This window comes from Mobula hypostoma, chromosome 1 (assembly GCF_963921235.1).
Source record: "Mobula hypostoma chromosome 1, sMobHyp1.1, whole genome shotgun sequence".
NCBI classification, from domain to species: domain Eukaryota; kingdom Metazoa; phylum Chordata; class Chondrichthyes; order Myliobatiformes; family Myliobatidae; genus Mobula; species Mobula hypostoma.
Window position 1 is genome coordinate 95451586 of NC_086097.1, and position 24404 is coordinate 95475989.

The window sequence follows — 24404 nt, forward strand, 5'->3', positions numbered from 1 at the left end:
AACTTAATCTTAAATCACATTAAAGGGCATGACAATGGTACTTTGTACTTTGTAAAAAAAAGCCATGCTTGCTTCTATATTCCTCACAACTTCCAGGATACACACAATCCTTTACAGCCAAACATACTTTACAGTTGTAGATATGATTGAAACGTGGAACACCTGGCTGCCAATTTGTGCACAGCAAGCTCCCACAAACAGAAAAGTCACAATTTTCCAGATGAATATTAACTGGACGCTGGGAGAGTGTTTCCTTTTCCAACATAGCCCTGCAGAGTTTGTGGCTTAACGTCTCATCTGAAAGACAAGATGTCTGATGTAAGCAGCTTTAGGCAAAATCTCTCATAAAACACCCATATGTTCTTGATCATACATTTAGTTTGTATCAAACCTAGTATCATTGGCTCCTTTCCAGAATTTCCTGCTATGCTGTCGTCTTCATTCATGTTTCACTATCCTCAAATGACTTCTAAGTCCCAGTACTCCGATTACCAGGACCTTAATTTTAACTTTATCCTGCCTTCAGGCTGATTCTGAGCTGCTTACTTATTCTCTGTAATTTTAGCAATATTGTTTCTGCTCTGAGCATATCCCTGAATGTGTATTTAGTTTCCCACTTGTACTGCTTCCCATTTAATCCCCACACCCACAACTCTTCAGCTCAAACATTTTTCTGAAGCACTGCACATCTGTTTCACTTGGCCTTTAATACACCATTAAATCTAACTCTATATCATCAGTGGAATCCAAGGCTAACAGTACTCCTTTAGTAATCACTGCTGGTGAATTTCTAACAGAATGCCAGTGGTCCAAATCGCTTGCTGTTTAGTTCTGTTTGAATCTTATAACTTTCTCCTCTGAGTCTTACTGATCCATACATTTTGCCTTTAGGACTAGTAGTGATTTCACAATCTGGTGGGATTCTAGTCAAGCATTCCCTAGAGTATGCTGAACTACTCACAAGCATGAGGCCATACTGGCGTCACCATGCTCTGCATGCATGCAAGTGTGTAACATGTGCAAACAGAGCTACAAGTGAGTGTTTATTGTGCATGCCTGAGCAATAAGGCAATTGTGAACCAGCAAGTATAACAGAATCACAAACAAAAGAAAATCTGCAGATGCTAGAAATCCAAACAACACACACAAAATGCTGGAGGAATTCAACAGGCCAGACAACATCTATGGAAAAGTGTAAACAGCCAATGTTTCGGATCGAAACCCTTCTTCAGGACTGGAGAAAAAGGATGAGAAGTCAGAGGAAGAAGGCCGGAGGAGGAGAGGAAGAACTACAACGTAGTAGGTGATACGTGAAACCAGGAGGGGGTAGTGAAGTGAAGAGCTGGGAAGGTGATTAGTGAAAAAGATAAAGGGTTGGAGAAGGGGGAATCTGATAGGAGAGGGAGAAGGGGGAGGAGCACCAGAGGAAGATGATGGGCAGGTAAGGAGATAAGGTGAGATAGGGAAACGGGAATGGGGAATGAAGAGGGGAGGGGTGGGCAATTACCGTAAGTTCAAGAAATCAATGTTTGTTCCATCAGGTTGGAGGATACCCAGATGGAATACAAGGTGTTGCTCCTCCAACCTCAGTGTGGTATCATCGCGACAGTAGAGGAGGCCATGGACTGACATGTCAGAGTGGGAATGGGAAACAGAATTAAAATGGGTGTCCACCGAGAGATTCCACTTTGTCTGGCAGACTGAGCATAGGTGCTCAGCAAAGTAGTCTCCCAATCTTTGTCAGGTCTCACTGCTATACAGGAGGCCACACTGGGAGCACCAGGTACAGAAAGTGACCCCAACAAACTCACAGGTGAAGTGTTGCCTCTCCTGGAAGGACTGTTTAGGCCTGAATGGTAGTGAGGGAGAAGGTATGGCACTTGTTCCGCTTGCCAGGAGGGAGATCGGTGGGGAGAGATGATTGGACAAGGGAGTCCCTGTGGAAAGTGGGTGGTTGGGGCGGAGGGAAAGATGTGCTTGGTGGTGAGATCTTGTTGAGTACAAAATAATGATTGTGAGCAGAAGAATATCTCCATAAGCCTGTGAGTTTGCCTCTGGCTGTCTACCCAAGTTAATGTACATGCAAGAGAGTAATTACATGTGTAAGCACATCACATCTAGAATAAACCATCAGTCCTGTCAGCAATCTGTCGACCAACATGGATATTCTCTCCCTTCACTTCCAGCATAACGTGGCTGCAATACACATCATCTACACAATGCAAAGCAATGAATGCCAAAGTTTTTCCCACAGCATCTCCCACAACTCTGAAGCCTTCTATCTTCCCAAGTCACACACCATCCTGAGAAGAAGAAATTACTATTTTTCCCATCGATACTAGTTTATGCCCTAACTGAATAACATTATGGAAGCATCTTCTTCAGAAGGGCTAAAACAGTTTAAGGAGGCAATCCTTCACCATCTTCAAGGACAAAGTACAATAGTGATGTTCACCACATTTGAAGAAACTGACATCAAATACCCCAATATGAAGATTGCATCTCCTTAGATCCTGCACAGATCAGCTAGCAAGGGTACTTGTAGACATTTCTCACCTCTGCCTGTTTTAATTTGCTTTAAGAAAACTATTATCAACCCAGTGCCTAAGATAAAGTGCTTTAATTACTGCTGCCTCATGGCTCTAACATCCACCATCATGAAGTGCTTGAACAAGCCGGTCAGGATCAGGTTTCTTGTCGTTGCCATGAGTCGTGAAATGTGTTGTTTGTTTTGTGTCAGCAATACGGTGCAGGCATAACAGATGACCGTAAATTGTAATTTAGTAAATAAATAGCGCAAAAGGGGAATAGCAAGGTACTGCTCATAGATGGTTCCCTTCTAATGGCAGAAGGGAAGAAGCCACGCTTGAAACATTGAGTATGGGTCTTCAGCTCCTGTACCTCCTCCCTGATGCAGTAATGAGAAGAGGACCATCCCAGATGGCCATGGCAGGCATTAACTCCAGCCTTCCAGACAACCTCGACCCTCTGCAATTCACCTACCACTGAAAGAGGTCTACAGTGGACACCATCTCCTTGGCCATACACTCATCTGGCAGAATGCTGATTTCATATAGACCTTATCAGCCATCTAACAGCCTAAAGAATAAATGGAAAGAAGTCATCCTTGATCTTGAAGGACTTGTCACCAGATCAACTTAAGAAGTTTGGCTGGACATTTGAATCATTCAGCTTGGATTTTTCATTAATTGCTTTTCTCCATCAACATACTCTACATTACAATAACAGAAAAGCTTTTCAAAGATAAGGAACAAGAGCAAATCTGCAGATGCTGGAAATCCAAGCAACACACACAAAATGCTGGAAGAACTCAGCAGGCCAGGCAGCATCTATGAAAAAGAGTATAGTCAACATTTCAGGCTGAGACCCTTCAAAAGACTATGCTCTTTTTTACAGATGCTGCCTGGCCTGCTGAGTTCCTCCAATTTTTTTTGTGTGTGTTGTTCAGAGATAAGGACTTCAGTGCCTAAAGAAAATTTTAAACTAAGGCTAGTTCACTCTACACATGGTAGTGTTTGGATAGATCATGTAGGACTACTTTTCTTTTTGTTCCGGTAAGACAGGGTAGAGTGGCCTCTACTGTAAATTTAACCTATGCTACACATAACTCAAGAATATCTGATAGATCAATTGGGAGGGTGTTTTATCCTGTATACACCTTGTGTGTTAAGAGTGGAGTTTATTTCACATTTTACTCTTGCCATATTTGCTCTGAAATTAGTGCTATGCTGTACATACTAGTCTGATATATCCCAGCAAAAAGTATGAAATTAATTCTATATTACCTTGCAAGTTTTAAATGTGGCATTGTGTAGAAAGTTTCATATATAAACATATTTACATACAACTGAAACAGTATATGTTTAATGAGGCAGACTCCTTCTGTGCTCAACTGGGAGAATTTGCTGCTCGCACTGATCACTTTCTGTTATATCCGAATAAAGCACAAACTCAATTCCAAAAACATTAAATAAAACAAATTCAGATGTGAACGAAGCATTGATTTTGAAACTAGCAAACCACTGACATCTATGGATAAATAATTAGTACTACAAGCAGGTAAATGAATGCCATGTTTATTTAGTGAAACATAAAAAATGGTGAGAAAATTTGTCCCTGAACTTAACTATAGATTACTCCTTGCATATCAAATGACCGAGCAGAAGAGCTCAGCCGTTTTATCAAGAAAATGATTATTCTCTAAAAATCCATTCAATTTGTTGTGTTTTTAAAAACGCAAACACGAGGAATTCTGCAGATGCTGGAAATTAGGGTCTTGGCCTGAAACGTCGGCTCTACGTCTTCCTAGAGATGCTGCCTGGTCTGCTGTGTTCACCAGCAACTTCAATTTGTTGTGTTCTATTTCTAATTGGAACTATTTCTAATATCCATATCTTTTTATTTTTCAAGTAATATCAGGCAATGTCAAGTAATTTCCCCTTTCTATACCAATTTCAGATCTGATTCCATTGCCTCAGCAAAATTTCTCCAAAAGTACTCCTTGATTCATTTATTAGTATCTTCAATCTCTGTCCTCTGGTTATTGATTTGCCGGCTTTTCTCTATCATTATTATTCCTATTATAACGTATTATTAACAATTGGTTGTCCTTCAGCTCTGATGATGACAGTTAGATTTGTGCAGTTTGACTGTAGATGATGTGAACTGCATTGGGGCGGTTCTACTCTCTCAATCTCAGACGTCCGGGTGCAGTGGTATGAGTAGTCCTCACAGCTGGGGTCTTGCTTGGTTGTAGTAGATGACCATGACTACTTCACTCCCTTCTCATGCCCTTCACTCTCCGTGATGTGCTGCAGAACTACCTTCCTGGCCATTGGATCTCACTGTTGATTTCATCCACCCAGTCTGCCAGGGCTGACTTTACATCTAAGTCAGGCATGTCCCTGTCTCACTGGAGTATAGGCCACGCTGGCTAACCTCACCTCTGCTGGAGTGTGGACACTGTCACATGAAAACAGCTACTTGGAGCTACAGGTGAGTGTCTGGTGCCAAAAGGTGAGTGAGCTACATCACAATGGACACAAGAAGCCTCTTCGTCAGAGATAATGCAGCATAGCATTCATGGGGGTGAATCGATAAGTAAATCCACAATAATTTGGGCTATAATGGATCCTCGAGAAGATCAATGAAATAACATCTCCGTTGAGGTGTGATTACAGACTGTGTGACTAGCTGATATAAACATTATTCCCTGAAAGATATGAACTTGCATATGTTCTGGGAATCCTCTCACATCATAAAGATCTAAGTTTAATGGAATACTTTATCAACAAATCTCACTTGAGTGCACAGTTACAATTTTAATATTAGAACTCAGGATTAAAAAGATATACACATGTTCATGGAGCACCTTCCATTACCAATAGTTAAGTGAAAAGAGACACAAGCCCTTATATTAATAATCACTTACATTGCAGAGTGCATGATTAAATGATGGTGAAATCTAAAGCTAAGATTAAACTTTGACGTTGTTGGACAGACAACTAAGATAATGCCTCTGCTCACATAAAGCAACATGCAAGCTGCAGAATACGCTCTGGAATCATCATTGACCCAGGAAGTTGGTGCACTCAGGGCAGCAGAATAAGTAGAAAGCATAAAGGAAAGTGACTCAACAGCAGAGGCAAAAGAGAGTTTTTTGAACCCTTCAATGTGATGAACCTCCCAGATTCAGAATAAATTCTCATCCTATGAAAGATTCACATCCAGCACAAAGTCTCAGCCTTTAATTTGTAACAAGGAATGGAGACACGGCAAGGGGCAGCCTGTCCTCAAATGGCAAGCATGGCAAGGGTACCGGTTGCTTGTGAACTCTCAGTTGCAACTGAATCTCACTCCATAATTGTAATTCTCTCATGAACTTGCACTGTAAAGCATTACTCCATACTAATGGAAGGAGGTTTCAAAGAAAATACCACAAAATATCACATCAGGTGAAGGGTCACATTAACAAGCAGTGGAGCAGGAGATAGAGGGGTGGAAATATTTATGAAGAGAATTCCAAAGATTGGGGCAGCTAATACGCAGCTATCAATGGCTGAGTGAGTACAATTACAGATGTGCAAAATAACAATTCACAACAGAAAGATTTTGCTGGACTGAATTAGGATGTGGCAGTCTTGTGTTTCAAATAAGAAGGAAAAGTGTGTGGGGCAAATGACCTCAGAGAATTTAGGTAACACCTTGAAGTGAAAAACTTAATACGGGCTGTTTTTGGCTAAGGATGTGGAAACAATTCCATGCTTCACTGAGAGCCCCTGAATGGTCAAATCGTGAAACTACAGCTTTGAAATAACTGCCTGAGCCTTGAAGGTCAAAATAAATCTGAGTGTTTTAGAATGGCTGTGTGCCAAGAATAGAGAACTAAACACAACTACTTCTGGTCACAATGCCAATATTGCAATGCTGCAGCACACAAGGCGAGCTGTGACCTCCTCTGCTTATCTTTCAGATCTGAGCTCAGTATATGTTTACAGTACACCCTCCCAACCAGGTATTGTTTCTGAACCAGTTCTCCTGGCTCTGAGAGAGCTGGAACGCCCTCAAGCCAAATATGAGGAAAATTACTTAAACATTCAGAGAGCAGCTGGTATTTCTTTCAAATCCCAAGAGATCCCAAGAGATAACAAATAAGCATTTGTTTGTGAGCCTGAATCAGTAATATAATGCAGGGCCCGGGCAATAAAATAACATGGATAACCATGCAAGTGGACCATACAAGGCTGTATTCATAGCACAAATTCTCCAATTAAAAACATTACCTAAAGAGTAGAAAGATATATAAATTTGATCAAGTATAACATTTCAACAACAATTGAGAACTCTTAGCATAAGACAGGCCACACAATTTCCTGGAATGGCTCCAATTTCCCGCAGAAATGAAGAATTGGCCCTTTTCTATTAACCATTTTGTTTGTTTTTTCAAACAGATTTCTGCCCATGTCTCGTCTTCCTTCTCTCTTTTGATGTTGCGTCAGCAGATTAACTAACCACAGTGCACAGAAAGAATCCACATCTTTCATCAGGCAATACTCATGCCATAGAACCATACAAGCATCAGCACTAGGGAGTTACCAGTGGGCTGATAAGGAAAACGTACACATGGAAGGACACAGACTGAGCAACACAAGCTTAAGTCATGGGGAAGGAACCAACAAGTACGCCAGCAGCCCCCAAAGCAGAAATGCACTTTAGATGGAGACACAAGAGAATGTAGATGCATGAATCTGGAGCAACACAAAAGGCACTGGAAGAACTCAATAGGTCAATGGCATTTATGGAAGGAAATGGACAATTGACATTTTGGGTCAAGACCGTCCAACTGGATCTTTGCAAGGATTTAGCACCTTTTGAGTTGATGTGTATTTTACTTTCTACCTTTCCCCCACCATAGGTCTCAGCTATAGCAAAGCAATAGCTGTGGTTTGGATAATAGCAGTCATACCTTTACCTCAGAATGACATGGGTTAAAAACTCTATTCCAGAGCCTTGCACATCACATCGCTGCACGGGCCAGGCACAAAGGGGTGCAGGATGCCTTCTTGCAGATGAAATGCTGAAATGAGGCATCCTGTGCCCGCTGAGTAAAGACCCATAATAAGGCTCTCTGGCTCCTTAAGCAATATTTATTCAATGAAACAGAACCTGTTAAGCACTAATGGGCTGTCACATTTGCTGCCACACTTCAAAAGTGCTTGGAATCACAACTATATTGCACATTCTGCCCGTGTCAGTTCTGTGAAGGAGGTTATCAAACACTACTGGGGGATCTTGATCAACTGAAGAATGGCAACTGGAGTTTAATTCAAATAAGTGTGAGTTGTTGCACTTCAGAAAGTCAAATCAAGCTGAGACTTTCACAGTAAATGGTAGGTCTTCAGGAGTCTTGTAGAAAAGAGGGGCAGGTGCACGGTTTACTGAAAGTGGAGGCACAGAAAGACAGAGTGGGGAAGAAGGAATTGGCATGCTGGGCTTCATCGGCCAGGACAGTGAGTGTCGGAGTTGGAACATTATATTGTAGTTAGAGTATTGGGTACAGTTTTGGTCACTGTTCTATAGGAAAGATGTTATTAAATTGGAAAGAGTACAGAAAAAGTTCACTGGGACTTGAGGTATGGAGTTATAGGGAGAGGATGGACGGGGTAAGACTTCTCTTCTAAAACATTTGAGAGTTGAGGGTAGGAGATTGAGAGGGTTGGGGAATTGAGAGCTGGAGGTCATAGGTTTAAGATGAGAAGGGTAAAATTTAATAGGAATTTGAGGGGCAATTTTTTTTACACTGAATAAGGAATGAGCTCCTGGGGAAGTGGTTGAGGTAGGTACAACAACTTTTGAAAGCCAGTTGGTACATGGAGAGGAAAAGTTCAGAAGGATTTAGGCCAAAAGCAAATGGAAATAACAGAAATATGTACTTTCATTAGCACGAACCAAAAGGTGTGTTTCCATGCTGTATGACTCTAATAGTATATACTATTCAAGATAAGCTTATGCTGTAACTGTTACATAAACCAGGGCATCAGTTATAAAGCTATTGCTTGCATCTATCAATATACTGTATGCTTTTCAGTAACAGCACTGTTCCATACATCCTTCAGTATGTTCATCTCCTTTATGGGAGAGGACTAGGCTCCTCTCTGGATAAACCTTAATTACAACATCCTGCTCCAGGATAGACGCAGAACACTTTTGTTCAGATTACAAAGGTGACCCAAGTTTCCAGTTGTCTGTGACTTGAATTTTCCACACTGTTCCCACTCTGGCCTCCTACACTGTTGCAATAAAGCTCCGGGAAAAGGACACATTACAGCCTTCCGCTCTCAATGCTGAATTCAACAATTTTAGATATTCAACCTCTTCAATTTTAAAATCACAATTCCAGCTTTTTTGTTTTGTCTCTTCTCCTCTAGTAATTTTATACGTCTGGGAAAGGATAGGCAGAGGCAAAGACAGAGAAGCAGGACCTTCATTGCTCCCCTAAACACCAGTGGCGTAATGGGCACTCTAACACCACTACAGGAGATGAACCAGATCTCAGGAAGTGAAGCAGCAGTGAATGATCATCCTTGGCTGGGGACCCTGCAGCTGACCTAAGGGCACTTCTGAAGATGCGGCAGACAGCAACGCCAAGCATTAAACAACATCTTCTGGTAAATCTCATTGGAGTCAAAAGAGACTACAGAAGCTGGAATATAAAGCAAAAAAAAAACAAAGTTGGAGGAACTCATCGAGTTAGACAGCATTTATAGAAGGAAAGGGACAGTCAATATTTTGGGTTGAAACAAATCTTTTGTTATTCACTAGTATTTCCCACCCTCTCTCAACCAATATCACAGCTTTGGAGACCAGGAGAAACTGAATGACCTAACACAGTCCTTCCTCATTTTTCTTTATAAATCTGACCATTCTACCTTTGGCTCTCCTCTCAGTTCCAAGGAAGACCTTTCTCTGTAACTTTTCTCTGACTTCTCCCAGTTCCAATAAGAGATTATCAACCCATTTTTTGTTCTCCACAGACACTGTCTGAATTTCTTCAGTTACTTTGTACTCATTCAATTTTCCAGCAGTTGATTAATTTGCTTTGTATTCTCTTGGTCTACGCTTTTCTATTCAAAGTTCAAAGTACATTTATTATCAAAGTATGTATACGTTATACAACCTTGAGATTCGTCTCCTTACAGGCAGCCACAAAACAAAAAACCCAAAGAACTCATTAAAAAAAAAGACCGACGAACACCCAATACACAGATTGAGAAAAAAACATAAATTGTGCCAACGATAAAAACAAGCAACAGCATCCACAACAAAAGCGAGTCCATAGACACAGAGCCTGGAACAGCCAGGACAGGCCCACAGCCTCAGCCTTAGTGCAGCAAAGAGTGAAGTAAACATCGCAGAGCAGCAAGCAGATCCTCACACCTCTTGTTCCAACACCCTGCCTTTTCAATCCCTCCGTCATATGGCATTTAAATTGTCCAAACATCAGGTTGTTACTTGCTCTAAGAACCAGGCCACATTGCAGCAACATGCTCTGGGCCTGGACCTCCCGTCACATTCTGGTCTGTACCAGAGAAAACTAAAGAAATTTGGCCTGTCCCCTAAAACCCTCACTAATTTTTATAGATGCACCGTAGAAAGCATTCTTCTAGGGTGCATCACAACCTGGTATGGAAGTTGTCCTGTCCAAGACCGAAAGAAGCTCCAGAAGATCGTGAACACGGTGCAGCACATCACACAAACCAATCTTCCGTCCGTGGACTCACTTTACACCGCATGCTGTCAAAGCAGTGCTGCCAGGATAATTAAGGAGAGGACCCACCCAGCCAACACACTTTTCATCCCTCTTCCCTCCGGGAGAAGGTTCAGGAGCTTGAAGACTTGTACGGCCAGATTTGGGAACAGCTTCTTTCCAACTGTGATAAGACTGCTGAACGGATCCTGACCTGGATCTGGGCCGTACCCTCCAAATATCTGGACCTGCCTCTCGGTTTTTTTGCACTACCTTACTTCCCATTTTTCTATTTTCTATTTATGATTTATAATTTAAATTTTTAATATTTTTAATATTTAATATTTGTAATCCAGGGAGTGTGAAGCGCAGAATCAAATATCGCTGTGATGATTGTACGTTCTAGTACCAATTGTTTGGCGACAATAAAGTATAAAGTAAGTATAAAAAGTACCTTTCCAAATCAGCCTGGTGCTAAGATCAATCAGACCTCGCTCTCGGTTTAGATGGACGGGCATGGAAACTCCTCCACTCTGACTTTTCTCCACTTCACGCACCCCAACTCTGACTCAACCTCGCTCCAACAACTTCTCCTCAAAAATGCCTCAACCTCGCTCCAACTTTGCATCACACCCACACGTCTCAATGCTCAAGTCAGCCTCACGTTTGCTCGCCTCTTCAATGTTTGCAGTGATCATTTACCATAATATTTTTACAGAAAAAGTGTTATTAATAAAGTATTTAGTTGAATTTCTTGCTTTGGGAACCACCAGTAAGTTGTCGCTCGTCTTAAACCGAAAGTATTCATTCACCATCAACATTTATTGCCCTACCTTTCTTTGAACTTAGCTGCTTTCTAGATTATTTCAGAGAGTAATTAAAAGCCACCATTGAATTGGGGATCCACATCAGCTAAGTTGCTAAGATTTCTCTTCCTGAAAGAGAGCCGAGTAGGTATTTGTGGCAGTGTAGTAGCTATCTTATCAGTACTACTTTAAAAAATCTTTTTTTATTATTACCCATTTAAATTCTTTAGCTTCCATGAGGCATTTAGAACTATCTTTGGACAGAACCTCAATACTACTCCACATGACACTCAAATTATGTGGCGGTTTCATGATGTGAGCTGAGTGTCATCTACAGGTCGGATGAGGAACAGCACCAAATCGTGAAGTTACTTGAAACGCTGGGGACATACAATGTTGTGGGCTGTCTACTGTGCCTGAAAACCTGTGCCTAATTAAGCCTGTCTACAAAACAATGAATTATACATATAAAAATAATTAAATTTAATTATTGTAAAGCAAAGGGAAATTAAAGCATATGTTGTGACAACTGGCTATCACATCTCCAACTACAGCCATTACTACATTTCAAGACTGTGTAGTAGATAGTGCTGCTGCCTCATAGTTCCCGTAACTTGAACTCCAACGAAGTTTACATGTTCTCACTACAACTACATGAGTTTCCACTGGGTGCTTTGGTTTCCTCACACATCTCCAAAAATGTGCTGGTTGCCTTCTGTAAATATCTCCTAGTGGAGGTGGAGGTGACTGACAGAAGAATCAAGGTTAGAGTAAGGAGAGGAGGGTGAGCTGTGGGAAAAGTTGATGGACATGTGAGAGCTAAGCAGAGGTATGGAATTTGCATGGATTCAACAGGCCAATTTCTCTGTCAGAAGAAATCTGGAGCAAAAGGTACTTCACAGTGTGTAAAAGCATTTTTGACTATATCAAAGTTGCAAAAGTTTTATGAACATTTAACATTTATTTCAAGAGGCTTTCTTTCTGGACTTTATTTCAGCAGTTCGGATGAAGGCTGTCAACCCAAAAATACCCTCTGTTCATTTCCCTCCGCAGATGCTACCTGATCCATTGAGTTCCTCCAAAAAGTTGTTTGTTGTCTGAGATAGTCTTTTGATGAATTTAAGAATGTGAGGATTCCAGATAATATCCACACGCTGGAAAGGAATACAGATAAAGGGGTCTAGCTCAGTTAGTCAACTTGTTCTGAATAGACCAGTTAGCTGAAAAGCCTGTTTCTGTGCTATATCTCTCTATGACTTGAACTAGAAGGGATTGCAGACAGGGAGATTTACAAACAACAATTTAGGAATTATTATGTTAAGAGATAGTTGCCAACATAGTTCAGTTGTGATTTTGAATGAGCTTCTGTTTGCAAAGGGCTGAATATGAAAGACTGACTAGATAAGCACTGCAGTAAAAAACACATTGGTGAGTATCAGGTCCTTTCAGGTATCTGATTACATGATTCAATTCTGCCAAGTCATATATAGTACTGTACAATGGCAACAACATAACATGTAGCAGAAGCTGAAAACCTGAAATAAAAACAACACAGCAGTGTATAAGTACTTCCAGCATTTTTGAACATTTCAGATTTGAGACCTCTCACCAGTACCCAATTTTCCTTTTGTGTACAGAAGCTGCCTACCTGTTGAGCATTTCCAGAATTATATTTTAAAAGTAAAACATTAGGCTTGTAAGCCTGTGGATAGGTTTGGGAGCAATGGGAAATTGCTTGGTCTGAGGATTCTTACCTTTGCTAACACCCATACAGAGTACAAAAGTGTGTCTAGTTTGCCTACAGGTGGATGAAACTTCAAGTTGCCTTTGCACACTAGGTAGATATGTAAATAAGATTCCCTCATAACATCAGGAATTGGGTCTGTTGTGAAGAAGCCACAAGTGCAAAAATAATTTCAAAAACTCCCACATCATCTTGCATTTAATTAATTCTAAAAATTGTATCAAGGCACATCTCAGTTCAACATAATCCTCACTGGATGGAATGCTGTATTTGCTGAAATTCCAAAACGCATTCCAAATGTTGCAACACTCAACATATCAGGCAGCAAGAGATGAAAGAGAAATACTTACCTGCAATTTTTCGTTTTTCAATTTTTACACCAACCTGAACATTAACTGCTCTTTTCTCCATAGATACTGCTGACCTCCTGAATACTTACAGTATTTGCAGTTCTTTGATTTGCAGATATTTCCAGCTCAATGAACTTGCATTATAATTGCCTAACTAACCTTTAAGATTCTTCAGAGGACAAGGAGGAATTTGAGAGATTCAGGCTTCAAAAGTCAAGATCCAGCAATACTGGTGGGACAATGGGGATGTATAAGCAGCTGGTGCTATAGATACAGAAGAGATGTTGCATTTAGTTACAGAAAATAACTTCATAAAATACTCTTGCTACATAAAGAATGGACAAAGATAAGCTGAAAGGAGGAGCGTAATGTCTAGGTCTGGACTCCCCAAAGGAAGGATAAACCTGGAATCGTCAAAATTAAGCTTATTGTCATATGCACAAGAGTATGCATGCAAAAATGCAATAGAAAAACTTGCAGTGGCATCATAGGCACATACAGTAGTATCATATAAACAGAAGAAAAACAGATTTTATAAATATTTTACAAGAAAGATCACAATTAGAACCCAAAAAAAGACAAAAATCCATGCTATACTATATAGACTGCAGCAACATTTCATTAAATCAATTCTTGGGATGGGAGGTTTTGCCAAGCAAGGGAGACTGAACAGACCAGAGGTGTATTAGGTGACTTCACTGAAACATACAAGAATAAAAACACAAAATGCTGGCAAAACCTCAGCAAGTGAAGCAGCAGCTATGGAAAGAGAAACCAATCTTCGACTCAAGAAATTAACCATTTCTTTTTCCATAGCTGATTTCCAGTAGTTATTGTTTTATTGCAGATCTTTTGTTTGGAATTTTCAGAATTCTTACAGGCTTGACACAGATACTAGGAGTCATAATCTTAAAATAAAGGACAATTCAAGTCCTTTATTTGTTTTATGAACCTTTGGAATACTTAACCAAGAGAGCTGTGCAGGTCTAATAACTAAACATGCTGAAGATAGATTATTAGATATTAAATGAACAAAGGCTAATGGGGTAAGCGCTGGAAAGTCTTACTGAGATAAAAGTGCACCTACTGTTTTACTGAATGCAGAACAGACAGAAAGACCTACTCATATTTATATTTCTTATGTAAAAGGAGGAGACAATTCCCAAATGAAATGGTAAACAGTGGAAAATGGAACATTCAGGCCATGTTCATAATAAGGACACTTTCATTCAGGTTAATTTGTGACCACTCACTCCTGGAGCACATTTCCCATTATACCATAACCCTCATCTTTGTGATGTAGAAATTTCAGTTCAGTGTTGCTCCCCTTCAGAAGTTTCCCCAAAACTAACAATTACAAAACTGACAAGGTTCATCCTGACCATCTACACCCAGTCTTGTACAAACAGAACACACGTGAAAATTGAGCATTTGTCCTATTGAAGTGAGTTTGGGAAATCAATCATACAAACCAATGAGATGGCAGAAGAAAGAGATATTTTGCACCAAACTTCAATACAGAAAATAGAAGTAACATCCCACAATTAATTGCAAGTCATAAAGTTACAAGTCACTTAACAAAGACAGGAACACGTTTCAAAGCAAAAATTTGGCACCAAACTATTTACAGGGATGCCTTAGCCAATGTACAAACTTTTAGATATTTCAAGGGAGCCAGGGAAAATTAAAAAAAAATAAAATCATCATGTTTCTTAAAAAACACCAGACCACCAAGCAGAACTAGAAACTCCCAAAAAAAGATGAACAATATTGAAGTAACATGAATCCTACATATTTCATATGTTGATGGAAGCTAGGGAAAGACTGACATTCAATACACAATTTTGATTCTGTTTCCTGTTCTCCACAAAACTACATACCTTGGTTCATTTACAGGGTTAATTATTATTGTATCCATGGCCCTGCTGCTAAATGGATACCTATGGAACAAATGTCTCCTCTATCTGGGGCCTGGGGGAATTACATTTGAGGCAACACACATAAAAGTTGCTGGTGAACGCAGCAGGCCAGGCAGCATCTCTAGGAAGAGATACAGTCGATGTTTCGGGCCGAGACCCTTCGTCAGGACTAACTGAAAGAAGAGATAGTAAGAGATTTGAAAGTGTGAGGAGGAGGGGGAGATCCAAAATGATAGGAGAAGACAGGAGGGGGAGGGATGGAGCCAAGAGCTCGACAGTTGATTGGCAAAAGGGATATGACAGGATAATGGGACAGGAGGCCTAGGGAGAAAGAGAAGCTGCGGGGGGGGGGGAGCCCAGAGGATGGGCAAGGGGTATAGTGAGAGGGACAGAGGGAGAAAAAGGAGAGAGAGAAAAAGAATGTGTGTATATAAATAAATAACGAATGGGGTATGAGGGGGAGGTGGGGCATTAGCGGAAGTTTGAGAAGTCAATGTTCATGCCATCAGGTTGGAGGCTACCCAGACGGAATATAAGGTGTTGTTCCTCCAACCTGAGTGTGGCTTCATCTTCACAGTATAGGAGGTCGTGGATAGATATATCAGAATGGGAATAGGACGAGGAATTAAAATATGTGGCCACTGGGAGATCCTGCTTTCTCTGGCGGACAGAGCATGGGTGTGAGGCGAAATGATATCCCAGTCTGCGTCAGGTCTCGCCAATATATAGAAGGCCACATCGGGAGCACCGGACGCAGTATATCACACCAGCCGACTCACAGGTGAAGTGTCGCCTCACCTGGAAGGACTGTCTGGGGCCCTGAATGGTGGTAAGGGAGGAAGTGTAAGGGCATGTGTAGCACTTGTTCCGCTTACAAGGATAAGTGCCAGGAGGGAGAATGGTGGGGAGGGAGGGGGGGAACGAATGGACAAGGGAGTCGCGTAGGGAGCGATCCCTGCGGAAAGCAGAGAGACGGGGGAAGGGAAAGATGTGCTTAGTGGTGGGATCCCGTTGGAGGTGGCGGAAGTTACGGAAAATAATATGTTGGACCCGGAGGCTGGTGGGGTGGTAGGTGAGGATGGAGTGAGGGACAAGGGGAACCCTATTCGTAGTGGGGTGGCGGGAGGATGGAGTGAGAGCAGATGTGCGTGAAATGGGGGAGATGTGTTTGAGAGCAAAGTTGATGGTGGAGGAAGGGAAGCCCCTTTCTTTAAAAAAGGAGTACATCTCCCTCGTCCTGGAATGAAAAGCCTCATCCTGAGAGCAGATGCGGCAGAGACGGAGAAATTGTGAGAAGGGGATGGCATTTTTGCAAGAGACAGGGTGAGAAGAGGAATAGTCCAGATAGCTGTGAGAGTCAGTAGGCTTATAGTACACATCAGTAGATAAGCTGTCTCCAGAGATAGAGACAGAAAGATCTAGAAAGGGGAGGGAGGTGTTGGAAATGGACCAGGTAAACTTGAGGGCAGGGTGAAAGTTGGAGGCAAAGTTAATGAAGTCAACGAGCTCAGCATGTGTGCAGGAAGCAGCGCCAATGCAGTCGTCGATGTAGCGAAGGAAAAGTGGGGGACAGATATCAGTATAGGTTTGGAACATGGATTGTTCCACAAAGGCAACAAAAAGGCAGGCATAGCTAGGACCCATACGGGTGCCCACAGCTACACCTTTAGTTTGGAGGAAGTAGGAGGAGACAAAGGAGAAATTATTAAGAGGAAGGACTAATTCCGCTAAATGGAGCAGAGTGGTGGTAAAGGGGAACCTGTTAGGTCTGGAATCCAAAAAGAAGCGGAGAGCAATGAGACCTTCCTGATGGGGGATGGAAGTATATAGGGACTGACTCTCACAGCTATCTCGACTATTCCTCTTCTCACCCTGTCTCTTGCAAAAATGCCATCCCCTTCTCGCAATTCCTCCATCTCCACCGCATCTGCTCTCAGGATGAGGCTTTTCATTCCAGGACAAGGGAGTTGTCCTCCTTTTTTAAAGAAAGGGGCTTCCCTTCCTCCACCAACAACTCTGCTCTCAAACGCATCTCCCCCATTTCACGCACATCTGCTCTCACTCCATCCTCCCGCCACCCCACTAGGAATAGGGTTCCCCTTGTCCTCACCTACCACCCCACCAGCCTCCGGGACCAACATATTTTTCTCCGTAACTTCCGCCACCTCCAACGGGATCCCACCACTGAGCACATCTTTCCCTCCACCCCCCCCACTTTCCGCAGGGTTCGCTCCCTATGCGACTCCCTTGTCCATTTGTCCCCCCACATCCCTCCCTACCGATCTCCCTCCTGGGACTTATCCTTGTAGGCGGAACAAGTACTGCACATGCCCTTACACTTCCTCCCTTACCACCATTCAGGGCCCCAGACAGTCCTTCCAGGTGAGGCGACAGTTCACCTGTGAGTCGGCTGGGGTGATATACTGTGTCCGGTGCTCCCGATGTGGCCTTCTATATATTGGCGAGACCCGACGCAGACTGGGAGATCGTTTCGCTGAACACCTACGCTCTGTCTGCCAGAGAAAGCAGGATCTCCCAGTGGCCACACGTTTTAATTCCATGTCCCATTCCCATTCTGATATGTCTATCCACGGCCTCCTCTACTGTGAAGATGAAGCCACACTCAGGTTGGAGGAACAACACCTTATATTCCATCTAGGTAGCCTCCAACCTGATGGCATGAACATTGACTTCTCAAACTTCCGCTAATGCCCCACCTCCCCCTCGTACCCCATCCGTTATTTATTTATATATACACATTCTTTTTCTCTCTCTCCTTTTTCTCCCTCTGTCCCTCTCACAGTACCCCTTGCTCATCCTCTGGGTTTTTCCCCCCTCCCTCTTTTCTTTCTCCCTAAGCTTCCTTTCCCATGATCCTCTCATATCCCTTTTGCCAATCACCTGTCCAGCTCTTGACTCCAACCCTCCCCCTCCTGTCTTCTCCTATCATTTTGGATCTCCCCCTCCCCCTCCCACTTTCAAATCTCTTACTAGTTCTTCTTTTAGTCCTGCCGAAGGGTCTCAGCCCGAAACGTCGACTGTACCTCTTCCTAGAGATGCTGCCTGGCCTGCTGCGTTCACCAGCAACTTTTATGTGTGTTGCTTGAATTTCCAGCATCTGCAGATTTCCTCGTGTTTACATTTGAGGCAGTATCTTTTACCCAAATCATGATTGATACAAGTTTGATACAAGTTGTTGAATCATGCACCAAGCATCAACACTGTACAAGAGACCAAACCAGTAAGGAAGAAGTGTTAGACTCTATGAGAAGCAGCCAGTAACGCAAGAAGGTCTGGAACTATTTCATCATTGCTGAAAGGTGTTGGACTTTGACGTTGGAGGTGTTTGGTGTTTGTTCTCCGACAGTGTTTGCAGCCTCTTAGTACATGACACTAGTCTCTGCTGTAGCAGTGACCCTACACCTTGTTGTGACATCAAGTCACTCTCAGCACAGAGCTCCATCATTTTGTGCATGTAGACCCGTTGTTGCCATGGGGTTGGAGAATGGCCATCATCTCAGTGGATAGCATGGCAAATATATGGTTATCTGCCTTTCTTCTTGAGAAATATATTTTGGATCTTTATGCTATTTTTGTGGCAATAATAATGTCCTTCAGACCAATTCTGTTATTTTTCAGAGGACCTGACCTGAAGCTTGCATTCAATGCAGCAGCTGGAGTGGGTCAAATTCCAGCCCAGATTCTGTGCCAAAGGTTGAGTGGTGCTGCTAGTATATTTGCTACTTCAGTGCTCCAGTGAACTCCAATGTTCTGTTGTGGACTGGTATGGTAACTAATTTCTCTGTGACCCTGTGGGTTTCCTCCCACATCCCAGACATGCACAGGTTAGTAGGCTAATTGGTCATTGCAAATTTACCCTCGTGAAGAAGAGTGGTAGAATCTGGGGGAGTTGATTGAGATAATAAAATGGAATTAGTATAAGATTCGGCATGGACTCTGTCGAAAGACCTATTTTTGTGCTATACAGTCCTATGATTTGCCTTGTCACTGGTTCTCTCCCATTCACTTGCTTGTTAGACAGCATGTGCCAGTGTGCCCTTTTCATAATCATTCTTTTAATTGGCCAAGGTTTATTGCCCACCCCTAATTACCTTCAGTAAGGAATCACTCAGTAGACTGTGGCAAACCTTCTGATAAAGATGCTCCCACAGTTGTTATTGGGTCGAAAATGGCAGGATTTCTATATAGTCATAGTCATACTTCATTGATCCTGGGGGAAATTGGTTTTTGTTACAATTGCACCATAAATAATAAATAGTAATAGAACCATAAATAGTTAAATAGTAATATGTAAGTTATGCCAGTAAATTATGAAGTAAGTCCAGGAGCAGCCTATCGTCTCAGGGTGTCTGACCCTCCAAGGGAGGAGTTGTAAAGTTTGATGGCCACAGGCAGGAATTACTTCCTATGATGCTCTGTGCTGCATCTCGGAGGAATGAGTCTCTGGCTGAATGTACTCCTGTGCCCAACCAGTAAATTATGTAGTGGATGGGAGACATTGACCAAGATGGCATGCAACTTGGACAGCATCCTCTTTTCAGACACCACCGTCAGAGAGTCCAGTTCCATCCCCACAACATCACTGGCCTTACGAATGAGTTTGTTGATTCTGTTGGTGTCTGCTACCCTCAGCCTGCTGCCCCAGCACACAACAGCAAACATGATAGCACTGGCCACCACAGACTCGTAGAACATCCTCAGCATCGTCCGGCAGATATTAAAGGACCTCAGTACCTCCTCAGGAAATAGAGACGGCTCTGACCCTTCTTGTAGACAGCCTTAGCGTTCTTTGACCAGTCCAGTTTAGTTTCATATCAATGAAAGAAAGTCAGGATAGTGTGACACAGATGATACAATACAAAATGCGGTATTTTCCTGGCCCTACTTCTCTTGTATCTCTCGATAATCGAGTTTATGGGTGTGGAGGTGCTGTCAGAGAAAGTTAAGTAAGTAGTGCATTTTGTAAATGGTACCCATTCCAGCTATATTTGGAGGTTAAGAGAAGAGGAAAGTCTAGCCCTGAATAGTACACAGCTTCTTCACAATTGTTCATATTGCACTCATTCAAGCAAGAGAAAGTACTCGTGATATACGGTGGAAAAATGTATGTTGTCTCACGTGAACATGCACTGCCTTAGAAAATATGCTTTTCACCACCACATAGCTGTATTCTATATCCTATGACTTCATTCTGAAGTGCAATTACTACGGTAATCATGGAAGTGCAAAAATCTAACCCCTGCATAACAAGATCCCACAAAGAGCAGCCAAAACTAATTTATCAGTGCCTTTTTTTAAAAGTGAGTCACTTGAGGGATGTTTATTGTTCTTAAATGAAAGAGTTGCATGTACAAGATTACAAGATGTGGGGAGAGTACAGGAAGGTAAAGTTGAATAGAGCAACCTTGTTCTTTGTTAATTCAAGCAATATGGACTTCACAGGCAGTACCCGTGCCAATCCTTAATTGCCCTTCGGAAGCTGGTGTTGAGCTGCCTTGATCCACTATAGTCCTTGAGGTGTTGGTATACCCCTGTGATTTTGATACAGCCAGAGAAGGAATGGTAATATTTGTCAAAGTCAGGATGGTGAGTGGCTTGGAGAGTAACTTCCCTGTCGCTGCTAAACCCAGGATATTGATAGTGACATTATTTATTTGTGGAGCATAATCAGATTCATAATTATTTATCACATGTATATCAAAATATACTGTAGGAGCTATGCATCTATCTTTATGTGCATTGTATTCTGTGCTGCACTTTTATTACAGCAACTAGTCACATGAGTAGGGGCGTAGTAAAAGCAAAGGGAGTAAGTTATACATTCATGCTTTGTTCATGGCAGTCTTCGGTTGGGGATCAACGAATGGCATATCTTTTGTTGACCGCTCAATTATGCTTAATTTCACTTAGTTTCATTGCCTCAAGATTGTACGTTGGCTAACTGCTAATGAAGGATCAAATACATTTCTTCGACTTTAGGAGCAATCATTATTGGAGCTGAGGGCGCACCATACAAGTATAATAAATCTGTGGGGGCCGCAGCACGGCAATTTGGTTTGGTTAGAATTGGCCGCTACCCATATAGTACAGTGAAATGCGCCATTCTGTTAACAACCAAAACACCCAAGGATGTGCTGGGGGCAGCCCACAATTGTCACTACACATTTCACCAGTGATGTAGGATGCCCACAGTGTTTCACAGAACAACACAAACAGCAGCAACAACAACAACAAAACAAGCCCCTTTCCCACACTGCCATCCACCTACTCACATACACAGACAGACCTTCACCCCCAGGACGGGCCGCCTTTGTGCCTCCACTCAATGGCCCCAGACTCTCAGTTGCACAGGCATCAGGCCTCCAAACTCTATTCCTTGGCCCGGACTTGCAGACTGGGAGACACTGGGACTCTGACCTCCAGTCTTAGGAGTTTTCACCCACAGGATTCCCAATTAGTAGATTAGCTTTTTTGTTTTCTTTGCACCATTCTCTGTAAGCTCTAGAGACAGCAGTGCATGAAAATCCCAGGAGATTCGCAGTTCCTGAGATAGTCAAACCACCCAGTCTTGGCACCAACAATCATTCCACAGTCAAAGTCACTTAGGTCACATTTTTCCCTATTCTGATGTTTGGTCTGAAAATCAACTGCATCTCTTAAACATGTATGCATGCTTTTAGGCATTGAGTTGCTGCCTTGTGATTGGCTGAATAGATATTTGCATTAACGAACAGGCGTACCTAATAAAGTGGCCTAAGTTTAATGAGCTATATTAAATGTTATACCTCTTTCAGTAGGTGCATTCATGCAATACAGGAGTTGAACATAAACCCACCGTAGAGTTGGAGGAAAGAGCATGAAACTACAGCTGAAGTTTCAGGCTCACATAAAAAATCATTATTTGCAACTGAGGACATCAATCCCCAGCAGCCAGACCTTTGTAATTTCTTTTGCAAAGAAAAAAATGGAAAAATAGAATTAAGAACAAAATGATTCCAGTCCATTGGAAAGTCATTAGTTAGACACAAGGCTCCAATCCTAACTGATATAGTTTGCTTGAGTTATTAATATTGAGTTAATCTGCAGATGGCATCACAGTATACATCCAAAATAAAAGATTGCTTCAAGTGCATCCAGCAAAACAAATAGACAAGATAGGAGACATGACCTCCACATACAAATCATACTGGAAGAAACTGAATAAATCATAACTAGAAGTTTGGTCTTGTTCACAGATGTTTGAGTCAAGGGGTAGTTAGAATGTAGTACAGTACAGCACAGGAACAGGCCCTTCAGCCATGATGTTACACTAACTAATTAAATTAGTAATTAAATGTCCAACTAAATTAATCACTTCTGCCAATACAGTGTCCATATCCCATCATCCTCTGCAGGTTCATGTGCTGAATTAAGAGTCTCAAATGCCTCTTTCATATTTGCCTCCGCTACCACCTCTATAACCATATAACATATAACCCTATAACAATTACAGCACGGAAACAGGTCATCTTGGCCCTTCTAGTCCGTGCCGAACTCTTACTCTCACCTCGTCCCACCGACCTGCACTCAGCCCATAACCCTACATTCCTTTCCTGTCCATACATCTATCCAATTTAACTTTAAACAACAACATTGAACCTTCCTCAACCACTTCTGCTGGAAGCTCATTCTACCAGTACGCTCCAAACACTCACTACTCCTTGTATAAAAAAACTTATTACACACATCTCCTTTGGTCTTACTTTCTCTCATCTTAAATGCATGTCCTCTCGTATTAGGCACTTTGAACCCGGAAGAAAGATGCTGGTGACTACTCTGTCTGTGCCTCTTATAATCCTGTAAACTTTAGGATTTTGGTCTCCCCCAACCCCCAATCCTCCAGAAAAACAAAACAATTTCTGCCTACAGCCCTTGCAGTATAATCTAGGCAGCTTTCTGGTAGATCTCTTCTGCAATCTCTCCAAAGCCTCCACTTCTTTCTAATAATGAGGCAACCAGAAATGGATGGAATACTCCAGATGCTGCCTGACCAAGCTTCTATAAAGCTGCTGAATAACTACCTGACTGTTGAACTCAATACTTCATCTAATAAGTGCAAGCACCCATCAACACCTGCAGTCATTTTAACAGTCCTATGGACATGGACTTCACAATCTCTTTGTACTATTAAAGGTCTTGCCACTAACAGCGTACTGTCATTTTACATTTGACCTCCCAAAGCACAACATCTCACACTTGGATGGATTAATCTCCATCTGCCATTTCTCCAACTATATCTGCAAATAATCTATATTCCAAAGTTCAAAGTTCAAACTAAATGTATTATCAAAGTACACATATGACACTGTATACAACCTTGAGATTCATTTTCTGGCAGGCATACTTAATAAATCCAAAAAAGAATAATCATCAATGAAAGACCGCACCAACTTGGGCATTCAACCAGTGTGCAAATACAAAAAGGAAGGAAAAAATAATAATAATAATATACTAATACAGTAGATAAGTAAGCAATAAATACTGAGAATGAGATGGAGTTCTTGAAAGTGAGTCCATAAGTTGTGGGAACATATGAATGATGGGGCAAGTGAAGTTGAGTGAAGTTATCTTCTTTGGTTTAAGAGCCTGATAGTTGACAGGTAGTAACTGTTCCTGAACCTGGTGGTGTGGATCCTGAAGCTCCTGTACCTTCTTCCTGATGGCAACAACAAGAAGGGAGCTTGTCCTGGGTGGAGGTAGTCTCTGATGACGGATGCTATTTTCCTGCAACAACATTTCGAGCAAGTGTGCTCAGTGGTGGGGAGGGCTTTACCTGTGATGAACTGGGTCGCATCCTCAACTTCTTGTGGAATTTTCCATTCAAGGACATTGGTGCTTTCGTACCAGGCTGTGATGCAGCCAGTCAATATACTCTCCACTACACATCTATGTTCTTCTAAGTTTTAGATCTCATGCCAAATCTTTGCAAACTCCTTAGCAAGTAGAGGCACTGTTGTGCTTTCTTCGTGCTGAGCCCAGGACAGGTCCTCCAAAATAACAACACTAAGGAATTTAAAGTTGATGACCCTCTCCACCTCTTCCGATGAGGACTGGCTCATGGGCCTCTGATTTCCTTCTCCTGAAGTCCATAATCAGCTCCTTGGTCTTGCTGACATTGAGTAAGAGGTTGTTGTTATGGCACCACTCAGCCAGAGTTTCAATCTCCCTTCTGCATACTGATTCATCCCACAACAGTGGTGTCATCAGCAAACTTGAATAGTCAGCTATATCCTTTGGCAACCTTCTACACTATTCACA

At 42.0% G+C, this 24404-nt stretch overlaps 1 protein-coding gene across 6 annotated transcripts in view; it reads right to left on the reverse strand.

Moving 5' to 3' along the window:
* Window positions 1–24404, reverse strand: part of rad51b (RAD51 paralog B) — a 619344-nt gene that overhangs the window by 506619 nt on the left and 88321 nt on the right. The window lies entirely within an intron of this gene.